Here is a 13840-nt window from a genome sequence, read left to right on the forward strand (position 1 = left end):
CAGGAGGTACTTGACATGTTTGACACTGGGCATGTGGGTAAAGTCAAGTTTCCAGCGAGTTGCAGAAATGGAACCTCTACCCTGACGGGTAGGAAAAGGGGTGCTACAATATCCGGAGTTGGAGTCTGATGTAGGGCGCCCTCCTGTGGTGAACAGCGGTACTGCGCATGCGCAGGTTTTGCACTGGCATCAGTTGGCCAGTAATATGCTAATGAGGGAGCAGTACCATGCTAATGAGGTGATTCATGCTCCACCAATCCCTGAAGGACAATTAGCATAGCCTCAGCCTGCTGTCTATATAAGGCGAGCGCTTTTGCTGCTTGAAGTCCCCATATCAGCAAATGAGGTGGTCCTGCAATAAAGGCTGTTAAGAAGAATCCGACGGTGTTGCGTCTTCCTTGCCGGACGAGGTGGGCACGACAGTCTGACATCTGACAGATTTTGCAAGAGGCAATGATAGATTTTAAGAAACATAAGTCCTCAGGAGTACCAAAATAAGACAATGCTTGGCTATCAGGGTGAAAGAGTTGGTGAGGATAGGACACAGTTTGACAAGTGTCACGTAGTGAGCGTGCGGATGTGGGTTGTGGTGTAAGAATGCTCTGAGGAGGGTAAAATGAGTCTAGGCCCCTAAGGCCACCACAGCTCTAGCTATCCCGTCGGCTCGGTTGTTTCCCTTGGAGACAACAGAGCCATTTGTCTGGTGGGATGTACAGTGGACAATCCCAATCGCTGTGGGAAGGTGGGGAGGCCTTTAGCATGGCCATAAGTCGGTTTGCGTTACTGATCTTCCTTTCATCATAAGTAACCTGCACTCACTACAGATAGCCGTGTGGGGCAGGAGGATAGGGAAAGCATATTTGGAGTCTGTGTAGATGTGGAGGAATTGTCCCTGTGCCAGTTGCAAGGCATGAGTAAGGGCTATCAATTCAGCCTATGAGCAGGGAGGGCCTGTGCCTCAACCACCTCTGTGTCTGACACTATAGCATAGTCAGTTCTTCTGGCCCCGTCATGTAGAAAGGAGCTGCCATCTATATACCAGGTATAGATGGTCTAAGGTAATGTGTTCTCCTGTGTGTGTGAAGAATAAGGTAATATACTTCCTCTAAAGTTTCAGAGCGGAAATGAGATAGGGAATGGTTAATATTTGTTTGAGGAAGAAGATTGGAAATATTAAGAGGCAGGCATGATTGGGAGGTGAGTATAAAATCTTCTATTAGTGCTACCTAAAGAAAAAGAACCCTCGAAGGAGGTAGAGTTTGTAAGCTTTGGTAACTTAGATGTTGTGACAGGTTATGAGAAAAGAAGACAGTTATAGGCAACCCAAAGATTAGTGTTTTAGATTCTTGAATAAGAAGTTCAGCGGTTGCTAAGGTATGAATACAAGGTGCCCATACCTGGACTGTTAGATCTAGGTTTTTTGACATGTATGCTACAGGTGCAAAAGAGGGCCCCAGTTGGTGGCCTAAGACTCCAAGAGCAAATCCCATTTTCAGTTACACAGAGGGAAAAATGATGAGTCAAGTCAGGGAGGTGTAAGTCCAGATCCTTACGGAGAGCCTATTGGAACCTTTGAAAAGGATTGAAGAGGTTCATGGGTGGAGCTTAACTCTGCTTCATATAAAGGGCGAGAAAGGAGGGGAAAGGAAGGAACCCAGGAATGTAAAAGAAAAACTGGCTATTCCTTTGTAGAAGGAACAGTTAGAAACTGAATTAGATTCCTAACTAAATTAATAGCTTTGTGGGTTGGGGTAATAGTTAGTCCCAAATAGGTAATGTGAGGAGTGGTCAGTTGGACTTTAGAAGGTGAGACTCCGTAGCCTCAACTGAACAGGAAATTTAGAAGAGCAGATGTGTCAGCTTAGCTAATTTCTAGAAAGGGACTACAAAGAAGAATTTCCTCTATGTAATAGACAATCTTAGATTTAGGGAGAGACAGAGAGAGCAAGTCAGAAGCCAGAGCCTGGCTAAATAGGTGTGGGCTGTCCCAGAATCCCTGAGGTAGAACAGTCCAGTTGTCAGGATCAATCCAGGTATGTTCTGTGACTGGGCATCTAGAAGGATAGAGAAAAACACATCCTTAAGATCAAGAACTGATAAATGTGAAGTCCCAAGGGGATAGTGGAAAGAAGTGTGTAAGGATTAGCCACAGCAGGATGGAGAGGAACCACTGCAGAGTTAATGAACCTGAGATGTTGAACCAGGTGATAGGTTCCATTAGGTTTCTTAACTGCTAGTATAGGGTGTGAAAAAAGGAAGCGGTAGGATGGAGGCGTTTTTTTTCTTAAGAGGTCAGAGATGGTAGGTTTAAATCCCCTAAGGCTCTGGAGAGAAAGAGGGTACTGAACTTGGGTGATGTGCCTGATAGATCCAGTAATTGGATGACAACAGGAGAATGATGTTTAGCAACAGAGGGTTTCTGGACATCCCAGGCTTGGGGATATACCTAAGAAGCTGGCAAAAGAAGCAACACGTTAGAGTTAGTAGGTTGACTGGCTAGAAGGAGGAGCAGAGGGACTGCTGGCAAGCTTGTGTTTACACTAATAGGGAGGGCAAAGGAAATAGAGGCTCCCAGCTTAGCTAGAAGATCCCTTCCCAATAAGGGGACAAGACATGTTGGCACTACCAAAAAGAAATAGGTGAGAACACCCCTAAAAATGCAACTAAGTGGTGGGATCTGGTGAGGAAGGTACAGTTGTCCTCCTACCCTGACAACAGGGGAACAAGAAGAAGAGGTGGATTTCCCAAACTTCGTCAGGACTGGGTAAGTAGCCCCAGTGTTCAAGAGGAAGATTGGCCACACACATACCCATTATGACTACCCAGGGCATCCTGCTGGTGATGGAAGCGGTCCGTCAAGGGAGCTCATGTCTCTTCAGTTGTCCATAGCCAAGTCTAAGAAATCAGCTGGAGGGTTACCTGGGAGTGATGTCCCTCTGTCCTGAGTGGCATAAGGGCAATCGATACCCCAATGTCCCTCCTGATTGTACCTAGGGCAGGCTCTTTTGGCTTGCAGGGATTAGGGCAAGCCCTCACCCAATGACCTTGTTGACCACACTTGTAACAGGAGCCTGGTTGTCTCTAAGCCTTAGAGGACCAGGAGTCCGGGGCAGTGGCTGGGGCTGGTTGGACAGCCTTTGCCAGCATATGGTATTTTTGTCTGCAGGCCTTTTTCATCTCTCTGATGGTAAACTTTGAAGTCCAGCACCAAGACTTCTGCCTGTGGTGTTAGGGGTCCCTTCTCCAAACATCTAAGTTTGGCTTTAATGTCAGGGTAGCTCTGGGAAATGAAGTCGGTCATCCAGAGTTGCTTACCTTCTGGGTTTTCAGGGTCTAAATTAGTTTATTGTAATATGGTCTTTGTAAGGCACTCTAAAAATTGTGACAGGTTTTCTTGTTTATCTTCGATGACCTCTTGGAGCTTTTCAAAATTTACTGGTTTTAATGCTGCTGCCCTAGGGACACCAGCCAGAAGGCAGGTTATGAATCTATCTTTGACAAAAATACCACCTGGGGAATTAGAATTCCATCAGGGAACCTGATCAAGTATTGCCTCAGATCCAATTGGATATGTTGAATCTGTTTGATGAGTCTTGTCTGCATGGATTCTTGGGTGTTCCCAAACTCACTTCATTTGTCAGTAAGCAAATTATTAGTGAGAATCATATGTACATCGTGGAAAGTCAAGCTATAAGGCTGAGTAACATAGTGAACTTCTTTCATAAAGACAGGGGAGTTAAAGATAGAGGATCCCAGTCTGTTTTCTATTTGAGAAAGCTCACTTAATAAGAAAGGAATATGTATACTGATTAGACCATATACCCAAGCAACTTTCCTTAAAAGAAGGACCAATGCTGGGTTCAGTGTCCTTCGGGGAGAAGAACTTATAGGGGGTTTAGCTGTGGACTTAGAGCAAGTGATGGGAGGGCTGAAAGTAGGTGAGAGGGTAGGAGGATTGGAGCAGCCTGCAGCTGGCACAGGAGGAGGGGGCGTCTGGAGAGGTCGAGCAAGGAGGTTCTGATGAAGTCTGCTAAGAAGAAGCTAAGGTGGTTGGGGTTTTGAAAGGCATATAGAGTCAAGTCTGCAATGGCAAGGGGCTGGTTTGTTAGCTGGATTGAGTGTTGTGGTGTCATCTGGTAGAGGTTTCATAGCTAAGAGTTGAGTTGGGGGACAAGAACAGAGAGGGTTTGGAGTGAAGATAGGTAAAAGCTTGGGCATAGGGGAATTCTTTCTATTTTCCTTCATACAGACTAAAATGATTGGATCTAATGTGCCATTAAGTGGCCACTTAGAGCCGTTGTCTAATGGGTACTAAATCCGGACCTTATTGCAGAGGTATACAAGTTTGATGCCCTCCCTCAAATTGGGCATTAGCTTTAGAGATTTGAGATTTGCCAGGATACATGCCAGATGGGAACCTGGAGGCATGATCGAAGATGACAAGATATCCACTGGGTGACGAGTATATGTTATTGAACTATTCATACCAGCATCCCAAGAAAAATTCAACAACTAATACAAATGTGAAGCCAGTCTAGATTTATTGGGTCATCATGCAGATGCTAGGGGCTGGTTGAGTCTTGGACTCACAGCAAAAAGTGGCCCACCTAAGCTCAGGAGTTTTTTTTCCCCCTATGGCTACTAGAACCCCAGAGGAAGGGGTCATGAAAACCATTTTCCAGAGGGAAATCATCCAATGGTCGAAGTCTTATTTTGTGCATCAGTGGTCATAGGGACCATGTAAAGCCCACCCCTAAGCCCATAGAGGGTGGCTAGACCTCTCTGAAAGAAGCCCCCCCCCCACTGACCAGAATGAAAACCTTACCAATCTGCTAATGCTCGTGTGAAGGTTTGATGGTCCAGTGGCAGAAAAAGTGGGATCGTACAACTGGTGTACCTGTTGCAGGCGGTGATGACCCCAGCGGTGGCTGTGGCTGCTGCGGTGCTGGAGGCTGAGCCTTGGCCCACCTGGGCTAGTCACTAATGAATCCCCAGTTTCCACATCACATGTTAGTTGGAAGGCAGCTTGTTTCTAAACAGATCACACTGGGCCAGCACAATTCCCAGGAAATAGGGTTTTTAATGAAAGGGATGATGTCATTACTGGATTTGGAGACTAACTATAAACCACTTCTGATGCTAACAGGGGTCTCCCATAACTAAGATAGACCACCAAGTAAGCTTGAAGACCTGATTTAAAGCACATTAGGGGAATTTTGGGGTAGATGATCTCTATCTTAATCTGTTGGGTCCAGATCTGCAGACATTCCAGTCATTCCCAGGGGTGGAAACTGTTTCTTGGGAAGTCTGGAAATTGTCCTTGCTTCAGGCGAGGTGTCGGGCAGCTTCGGATGGCATGGCAGTTTCTGACTAGCTGCCTGAAGCCTGGGTTTTTTTTTTCTAGTGACTGACTTGCCTGGACTTGCCTCATTCTTAGGCCTAGTCTTACTGGCTTGCTTCCCCTGGCCTGCTCAGCTTGCTCTTTTATAGAACCCAAGACCATCAGCCCAGGGATGGCATCAGCCTAGGGATGGCACCACACACAATGAGCTGGGCTCTCCCCCCTTGATCACTAGTTGAGCAAATGCCTTACAGCTGGATCTGTGGAGGCATTTCCTCCACTGAGGCTCCTTTCTCTGTGATAACTCCAGCTTGTGTCAAGTCGACACACAAAACCAGCCAGTACAATAAGTAAATAATTTTTCTTCTCCATTTCCTTGCTCTGACCCCTCTCATGTCCTTTATCACTCCCTCACTCCCTTTCAAATTCATACCCCTTTTTCTTTGATTATTAGTATATGTGTATGCATAACATTATATAGTACATAAATATGCAAATGCAACCTGATGATTCCCTTCATTGTTGCTTATATGTTTTTAGGATTGGCCTCTTGGTACTGCATAACTAATTGAGGGTAGGGGATTCATCCCTGAGAAAGATTAATTCTATTCTAAGCAATCATTAATTGACTAGATCTTCATCTCTGGATGGGGCCCATGACATTTCCCCCTTATACATTAACAAGTCTACTGATATCATATTGTTTGGATCTTGTTTGGGCAGACACAGTATTGAGGTTTCAGGGATGCAGCTTCCCTGTCTGCCTCAGGGCAGTCAGCAGAGGTTGAGGACCACCTAGGAGAGAATGGAGAACAAGAGACTCGAAGAAGGATGCCAAGACAAGAGTCTGATTAAGGCGACAAATTTTATTTTTTCCCAAGGTTGAATTTATACCATAGCAGGGGTAACAGAGGGAGGGGGGACTGGGAAACATTTATGCAGGCCAAGGACACTGGCTCTTGTCAGCTGATGTCAAAGGATGTTGGTTTTGTTGTAAGACCCCGTAGTGACCTTACCTCAGGAGTGCAACCCACAGATCACAAATTGACAAAGGAAATGATGTAATAAAGAGGATTGATACTCCACGTACATGGGGTTGATCATCCACACAGGGAGAGGCAACCCCAAGCTCAAAAAGCACACAACTTTTATTCTCTCCAGCCCTAGTCTGGTCATTCTTGTGGCTCACATCTTTATCACCAAAACTTTATCGTAGGGCTGGAGAGATGGCTCAGAGGTTAAGAGCACTGACTGCTCTTCCAGGGGTCCTGAGTTCAATTCCCAGCAACCACATGGTGGCTCACAACCATCTGTAATGAGATCTGGTGCCCTCTTCTGGACTGCAGGCAGACATGCAGGCACAGCACTGTATACATAATAAATAAATATTTTTTTTAAAAAAGCCATTTGTTTAAAAAAAACTTTGTCATAACATTAGGCAACTTGACGTCACATGTATATCTCAAAACCTTGTTTTTACAACTTTGTTTTTCACATCTATGAAACTTAATTTCTTCAGTTTCTCAGTTTTTTTTTCTTCAGTTTTTCACATGTTTGTCATATCGTTAGGCAACCTGATATCAGATGTATTTCTCAGAAAGGACACAAGTTTGTCATATTACTAGGCATCCTGACCACCAGATCTGTATTAGTCTTCTGCAGCTGGCTGGGGATTTTCCATGAACCCAGTCACACTTAACTCTTAACTATAATATTAACATTAATAATGGAGGGCTTTGGGGTTGGGGATTTAGCTCAGTGGTAGAGTGCTTGCCTAGCAAGCGCAAGGCCCTGGGTTTAGTCCCCAGCTCTGAAAAAAAAAAGAAAAAAAATAATGGAGGGCTTTAATGGCATAGCTCCCAACACCTGTCAATTTTTTTAGGAGTTACTCAACTGCAACTAATATCTACAATACAATCCTCACACCTAAGGTTCAGGGAACATCTCAGAATAAGGGACAGAAAGATTTTAAGAGCCAGGAATCCAGAAAGTCTGCTATGAGATTGTGTTGCAAAATATTTCCAAAATACACAGATAAATAGTTGAAACACACACACACACACACACACACACACATATATATATATATATATATATATATATATATATATATATTACTTAATTATTGATGACCAGTCCAAGTCTTTAACATAGAACTGTTTGGAAATTTTTACTTTGTAGCCATTGTCATTATTTGTATACCTTTTAATTTTCTTTTTATGTTTTATGTTGTTGTAGTATATAATGCACACATATTTACTATCACCATAAGAGTACAAAGATAAGCAAGGCAGATTAGGTCTACCCACCAGAATGTTCAGACACAGAACATGATAACGATTTGTACAATGTGATGCCAGAGGGATTAACTACACACAGAATTGAATTCAATATGAGAGAGATGTTTTCTGGTGAATGAAGAATTCCAGAGAACATGCTTTGGGGGAAGTGCATGTTGGATGAAACAAAAGACAGAACCAGAATATGCTTACTGGATTTAGCAAAGATTTTAAAGCTGAAAATTCTAGAATAACACAAGGAAAATGCCTATAACATGATGGGAGTAAGAATCACATAATATTGGTAAGAAACCAAGAAGCACATGAGAACCATGAATGTCATGGTTTGTGACTTGTTTTCAAGAACTGTGTACATTCATATATGTGTGTGCTTTATGTGTATGTGTTTGTCTGGTTTGTCTGTCTGTGGGGGCAAGATCACATATGATAGGACAAAGTTGGCTCAATATATTTCAACAAAGGACACATATTAAAGAAACTGGTACAAAAAAAGTGACACTTGTAAATAACAAATTGTAATTTCAATTGACAAAATACTTTTCAGCCACATTAAGATGCAAATGAAACTCCTGATCAGAGTCACTACTTTGGTATCTTCATGTTTTAGCACCATCAAGGGTACTTTGTTTCTCCTCATTTTCCCCTTGGAGCAAGTTCTGCTCATTTATACCTTTACAGACTCTATTTTTTAAATTTATTTTTACAATTATATACAATATATTGTGATCCTATACTTTCCCCTTCAAAATACTCACCCCCCCACCAACACACACACACACACACACACACACACACACACACACACACACACACACACTCAAACTGATCTCCATGTTCTTTGTCTTCTTTTATACTTTTGGCCAAAAGGTTAGTATATCCTGAAGTGTCTTCCTTATTTGTCCTATTGTGTTATTTCTTCAGAGCCATGTGTCACCATATATGCTGCAGGATATGTGGAATAACAAGAGGCCGAATCTTGGTTGCTTTGGTCCTTGGCTACTTACCATCCTTGTTTAAGTATTGTCTGAGAACTTATTAGTAAAATCATCTTCTTTAGAGATTTTAAAAATGTTTTAGATTTTGCTATGTCTTTGGGACCAGAACTGCTAAACTTCAGACATCTTTCTTATATCATAACCACCTGGTCAGAGAGGTACCACATGTCTGACATGGGGTTGTACACACATATTGACCACCAATCAAGAGAATGCACCACAAGCTTGTCCATAGGTCAATCTTATGGTGGCATTTTTCCAGTTAATATTTTCTCTCCCCAGAAATGATTAGGTTTAGTGTTGACAAGGCCTATTGAGACATGGGTTAGTGTTTAAATATGTCAGTATGTAACTTACTGAGAAAATTCTGAGAATTAGTGAAGATTTCCATGTCATAGATGGGTAGACAAAATATTATTGTATACAAAATATTGACTGTAGAATATGATAGGTTTCAATATAATTACATTGCTACATTTTTCTGTTTCGTTTTCAATTTTTAGTAATTTAAACCACGTGGATGCAAAGAATGATACAAAAATTTCACAATTTCTTCTCCTGGGAATTTCAGAGGACACAAATGGAGCCTGTCCTATTTAGACTGTTCCTGGTCATGTACGTAGTTACAGTGCTTGGGGACTTTGCTTATCATCTTGCTCACCATCTCAGACTCTTACCTGTACAGACCCATGTACTCCTCCTCTTCAACTTGCCACTTGTGGATATGTTTCTCCTCCACCACTGTACCGAAGATACTAGTGAACCTTGAATCACAATGTATAAAAACTGCATCACCCAAATGCTTCCCTTCATATTCTTTTCGGGACTGGATATCTTTCTATTTACCATAATGGCTTATGACTGATATGTTGCCATTTGTAAGCCCTTGCATTACAAAGTTGTCATGAATCCCAGATTCTGTGTGTTAAATGTTCTGATATCCTGGACAGTCAATGTCTTGCATGTCTCATTACAAGGCTTCATGGTTTTACAATTGTCCTACTGCACAGAATTGAAAATTTATCACTTTTTTCTGTGAGCTTAATCAGGTGTTACAACTTGCCTGTTCAGACAACCTCCTTGAGGTTCTTGTCGTGTATCTTTTACCTGTGTCGTTGGCAGCTGGATCCCTCATTGTCATCCTCTGCTCTTACTCTGAAATACTTTCCTGCATACATGCCATCTCACCAGCTCAAGGGAAGTACAAAGCATTTTCTACTTGTGCATCACATCTCTCAGTTGTCCCTTTATTTTATTGCACAGGAATAAGTCTATACCTGAGTTCTATTGCAACAGAAAACTCACAGAAAACAGAGCCCCAGTTTTGTACAGCGTGGTCATTCTATTTTGACATAGAAACAAATCACACCTGTTGAGTCTTAAGAAATCCCCATGAGTGCAGGATTCAGATCCTCATGTTGAGATCTGAATACACTGATCTGATGATGAAGTAGATTATGCTCCTTTTATTATATTATTGAAAGTTCTCTTTCTCTAAGCTCAGCTTCACTATTTGATTGATAATTCTATTTATTATATTTTATGATCAGTGAAATAGCCAACCATCCACACGTTGTCATTTTCTATATTTTGTCCAGAAAAACTTTAAAATTTTAAGACCTCTATTACCACGTTTAAGCATAATTTAACTTCAAATGGCATATATAACAAATAAATCTTCTGTTCTTTAAAATAATAATAAATGTTATTACTGTTAGGAAAACCTGCACTCAGCATACAAAGCTTTATATATAATTTTATAAAGGAAATCAGAAACTATAGTTTTTCAATGTGTATTCTTCATTTCATGGTATGTCATGAGCTTAAGCCCTTTGGGGTAATGTATTAGTATGTTATGGTTGGAGATTGGATTTTATTTCCATGCTCATTTTTTCCTTTTTAGATCACTAGCATGTGTGTACCAGCATCTTGTAATCTAATGTTTGAAGTCTTAGCTATAATAAGACAAGAGAGTTATTAAAGGGGTAAATATGGTAACTAAAGAAGTCCAACTATTCCTGGTTATAAATGACATGATTCTCTGCTTAATAGAACCCAAGACTTTATCAAAAAACATCTTTTATATATAATAAACATGATCAGTAAAGGAACAGGATAAAAATTAAGGTAAAACTCAGTATCTTCTATATATACAAAAAAAATGAACTTGGCTGAGTATCAAATCGGGGAAGTATCACACTCATGATAGTTGAAAAAAAATAAAGTACCCAGGAATAGTGATAACAAAAGAAATGGAAGACCTCTGCAACAAAAACTTAAGACAGTGTAAAAAGAAACTAAAGAAAGTTGAAATGATGGTGAGACTTTCCATGGTCCAGGGTTGGCAGAATTACTATTGTGAACACTGTCAAAATTCTAATGTAATTCCTATCAAATTTTCGGTATCATATTCATAGAACTGTGAAAATTTCAAAATGTATATGGAAACACAAAATGTCACATAGACAAAGCCATTATACGCAGAGTAAACACTGCTAAAAGTATGACAATACATGGCCTCAAACTATACTATAACGGTGTAGCACTTTAAATGAGACCATCCCCCATAGGCTCTGGCATTTGAATATTTGATCCCTAGCTAGTATTGCTGTTTGGAGATGCTTTGGAGATCTGGGCTTGCTGGGGGAAGCATATCATCTGGGCCAGGTTTTGAGGTATAAAAGCCTCATGCAATTTCCTATTTGCTCTTGCTGCCTCCTGCTTGTGGTTCAAGATGTGAGCATATAGCCTCTGTTCATGCCATAATGCCGGCCACGTGTTACCATCGTGGACTCTTAAATCCTCTAGAAGTACAAGTAAACCCTTTTCCCTCTAAGTTGCCTTGGTCATGATATTTATCATGGCAATAGAAAAGTAGGTAACATAAATGGAATAGGGGATTCAGAAGTAAACCCACGTGGTTTTGGCAAGAGTATCTGAACATAAACTTGTTTTTGAAGACAGCCTTCTGTCCTAGCTACTGTGGGCTCATATGTGCAACTTCCGATGTTATGCAGCACACATCATCTTCTTGTAGTCACAGTCTCTGAATTTTATGAACTTTATGCTACCTCTTCTGTGATGATCTATGGGCCTTAGGAGGGGGACATATGCTAGAGGTGGCCCATTTATAGCTATTCTTAATTTTTTTTTGAGCTGGGGACTGAACCCAGGGCCTTGCGCTTGCTAGGCAAGCGCTCTACCACTGAGCTAAATCCCCAACCCCCATTATTCTTAATTCTTTATTTTTCAGCATCTTCATCTCTCCACTTGGCCAATTGGAGATCTGTGTGTTCATTGCCATCTACTAAAAAATAGCCATGCTTCTCCAATGAGGGTTAAGAGATACATGAGTCTATGGTTACAATGGGAAATTAGTCTTGCCCAAACTCAAGCCAAACAAAAACCATGGAGAGGGGAGGTGAATATGAAGCCCCACCCCTATCTAAGAAGCTATTGGAAGAAGAAGAGCCATATTTTTAACTGTGTGAGTCTAGTGGCTCAACCATGCTGCAATAGGTGGCCACATACCTAAGAGTACATGTATAGCACAGTTCAAATTTGATGCATTTATTTTTTAAGAAAGCAAACAGAAAGTTGGGTGTGTAAAGGTGGTGGTGCAGATATGGGCTGAATTTGTGGTTAATGGGATCAAATACATCATTATGAAATCCTCAACAATTTTTTAATAAAAGAGGGAAAGATATCTGCTTAACAAATGGTGCTAACAAATAAGATATTCACCTGCAGAAGAATAAAATTAAATCTATGTTTCTCCCTCTGTATAAATTCAAACTGAAACAAAGGCCTTAATTTACAAGCTAAAATTATGAAACTGCCAAGAATAAAATCATAAGAAGTATACCTCAAGCTGTACCTATGAGAATCTTATAAGTGTTTTGACAGTTCAACATCTTGGAGAGGCTTCAGAAAAAGAAGGCCATAAATGCATGGAAACCTCCAGCTATCCAACCAACTTCATCAGTTGTAAAAGATAATGTGGACCAGTTCTATACTTATATCTGGCCAGTTGGTCCGTGGGAATTGCAATATCTTGTAGCATATGGAGCAGTTATGCATATATATCAAACTTATTGGTTCTTGAAATTTTTCAATTTTTTTTGGTGGTGCTTATCTTTATTTGTTTTATTGAATTTTTAAATTTACATTTCAAATGCTATTGCCTTTGAACCACCCACCCCGTCCTGCCTGCCTGTCCTGACATTCCCCTACAATGGGGTGTCCAGCCTTGGCAAGACCAAGGGCCTCGCCTCCCTCTGGTGCCCAATAAGGCCATCCTCTGCTACATATGCAACTAGAGCCATAGGACTATCCATATGTACTCTTTGGATGGTGGTTTAGACCCTGTGAGCTCTGGTTGATTTGGTATTGTTGTTCTTATGGGGTTGCAAACACCTTCAGCTCCTTCAGTCTAACTCCTCCAATAGGGACCCTTTTCTCAGTTAAATGGTTGGCTGCAAGCATTCACTTCTGTATTTGTCAAGCTCTGGCAGATCCTTTCAGGAGATAGCTATATCAGGCTCCTGTCAGCATGCACTTCTTGGCATCAGCAAGATTTTGTGGGTATGGTGGCTGTAGGTATATGGGCTGGATCTCCATGTGAGGCAGGTTCTGAATGGCCATTCCTTCAGTCTATGCTCCAAACTTTGTCTCTATATCCCCTCCTATGAATATTTTTGTTCTTCCTTCTAAGAAGGACTGAAGAAGTTGTCCTCCTTCTTGAGCTTCATGTGGTCTGTGGATGAATCTTGGGAAATCCAAGGTTTGGGGCTAATATCCCCTTATCAGTGAGTGCATGCGATGTGAGCTTTTATTGTGATTGGGTTACCTCACTCAGAATGATATTTTTGAGTTCCATCCATTTGCCTATGAATTTCATGAAGTTCTTGTTTTTAATAGCTGAGTAGTACTCCTTTGTGTACTACTTTTTTGTATCTATTCCTCTGTTGAAGGACAATTGGGTTCTTTCCAGCTTCTGGCTATTATAAGTAAGGCTGCTGTGAATTTAGTGGAGCATGTATTCTTGTTGTATGTTGGAGAATCTTTTGGGTATATGCCCAGGAGTGGTATAGCTGGGTCCTCAGGTAGTACTATGTCCAATTTTCTGAGGAACCTCCAGTATAATTTCCAGAGTGGTTGTACCAGCTTGCACTCCCAACAACAATGGAGGAGTATTCTTTCTC

General features: G+C 41.3%; 1 long non-coding RNA gene and 1 pseudogene across 1 annotated transcript; both read left to right on the forward strand.

Moving 5' to 3' along the window:
* The first annotated feature begins 299 nt into the window (after positions 1 to 299).
* Positions 300 to 13373, forward strand: LOC134481271 (uncharacterized). Its single transcript, XR_010056730.1, has 2 exons — positions 300 to 410; positions 9140 to 13373. It is a non-coding gene; the product is annotated as an uncharacterized LOC134481271 (long non-coding RNA).
* Positions 9153 to 9943, forward strand: Or7a43-ps1 (olfactory receptor family 7 subfamily A member 43, pseudogene 1; annotated as a pseudogene).
* Positions 13374 to 13840: the final 467 nt, after the last annotated feature.

The sequence above is a fragment of the Rattus norvegicus genome, chromosome 12 (assembly GCF_036323735.1).
Source record: "Rattus norvegicus strain BN/NHsdMcwi chromosome 12, GRCr8, whole genome shotgun sequence".
Taxonomy (NCBI): domain Eukaryota; kingdom Metazoa; phylum Chordata; class Mammalia; order Rodentia; family Muridae; genus Rattus; species Rattus norvegicus.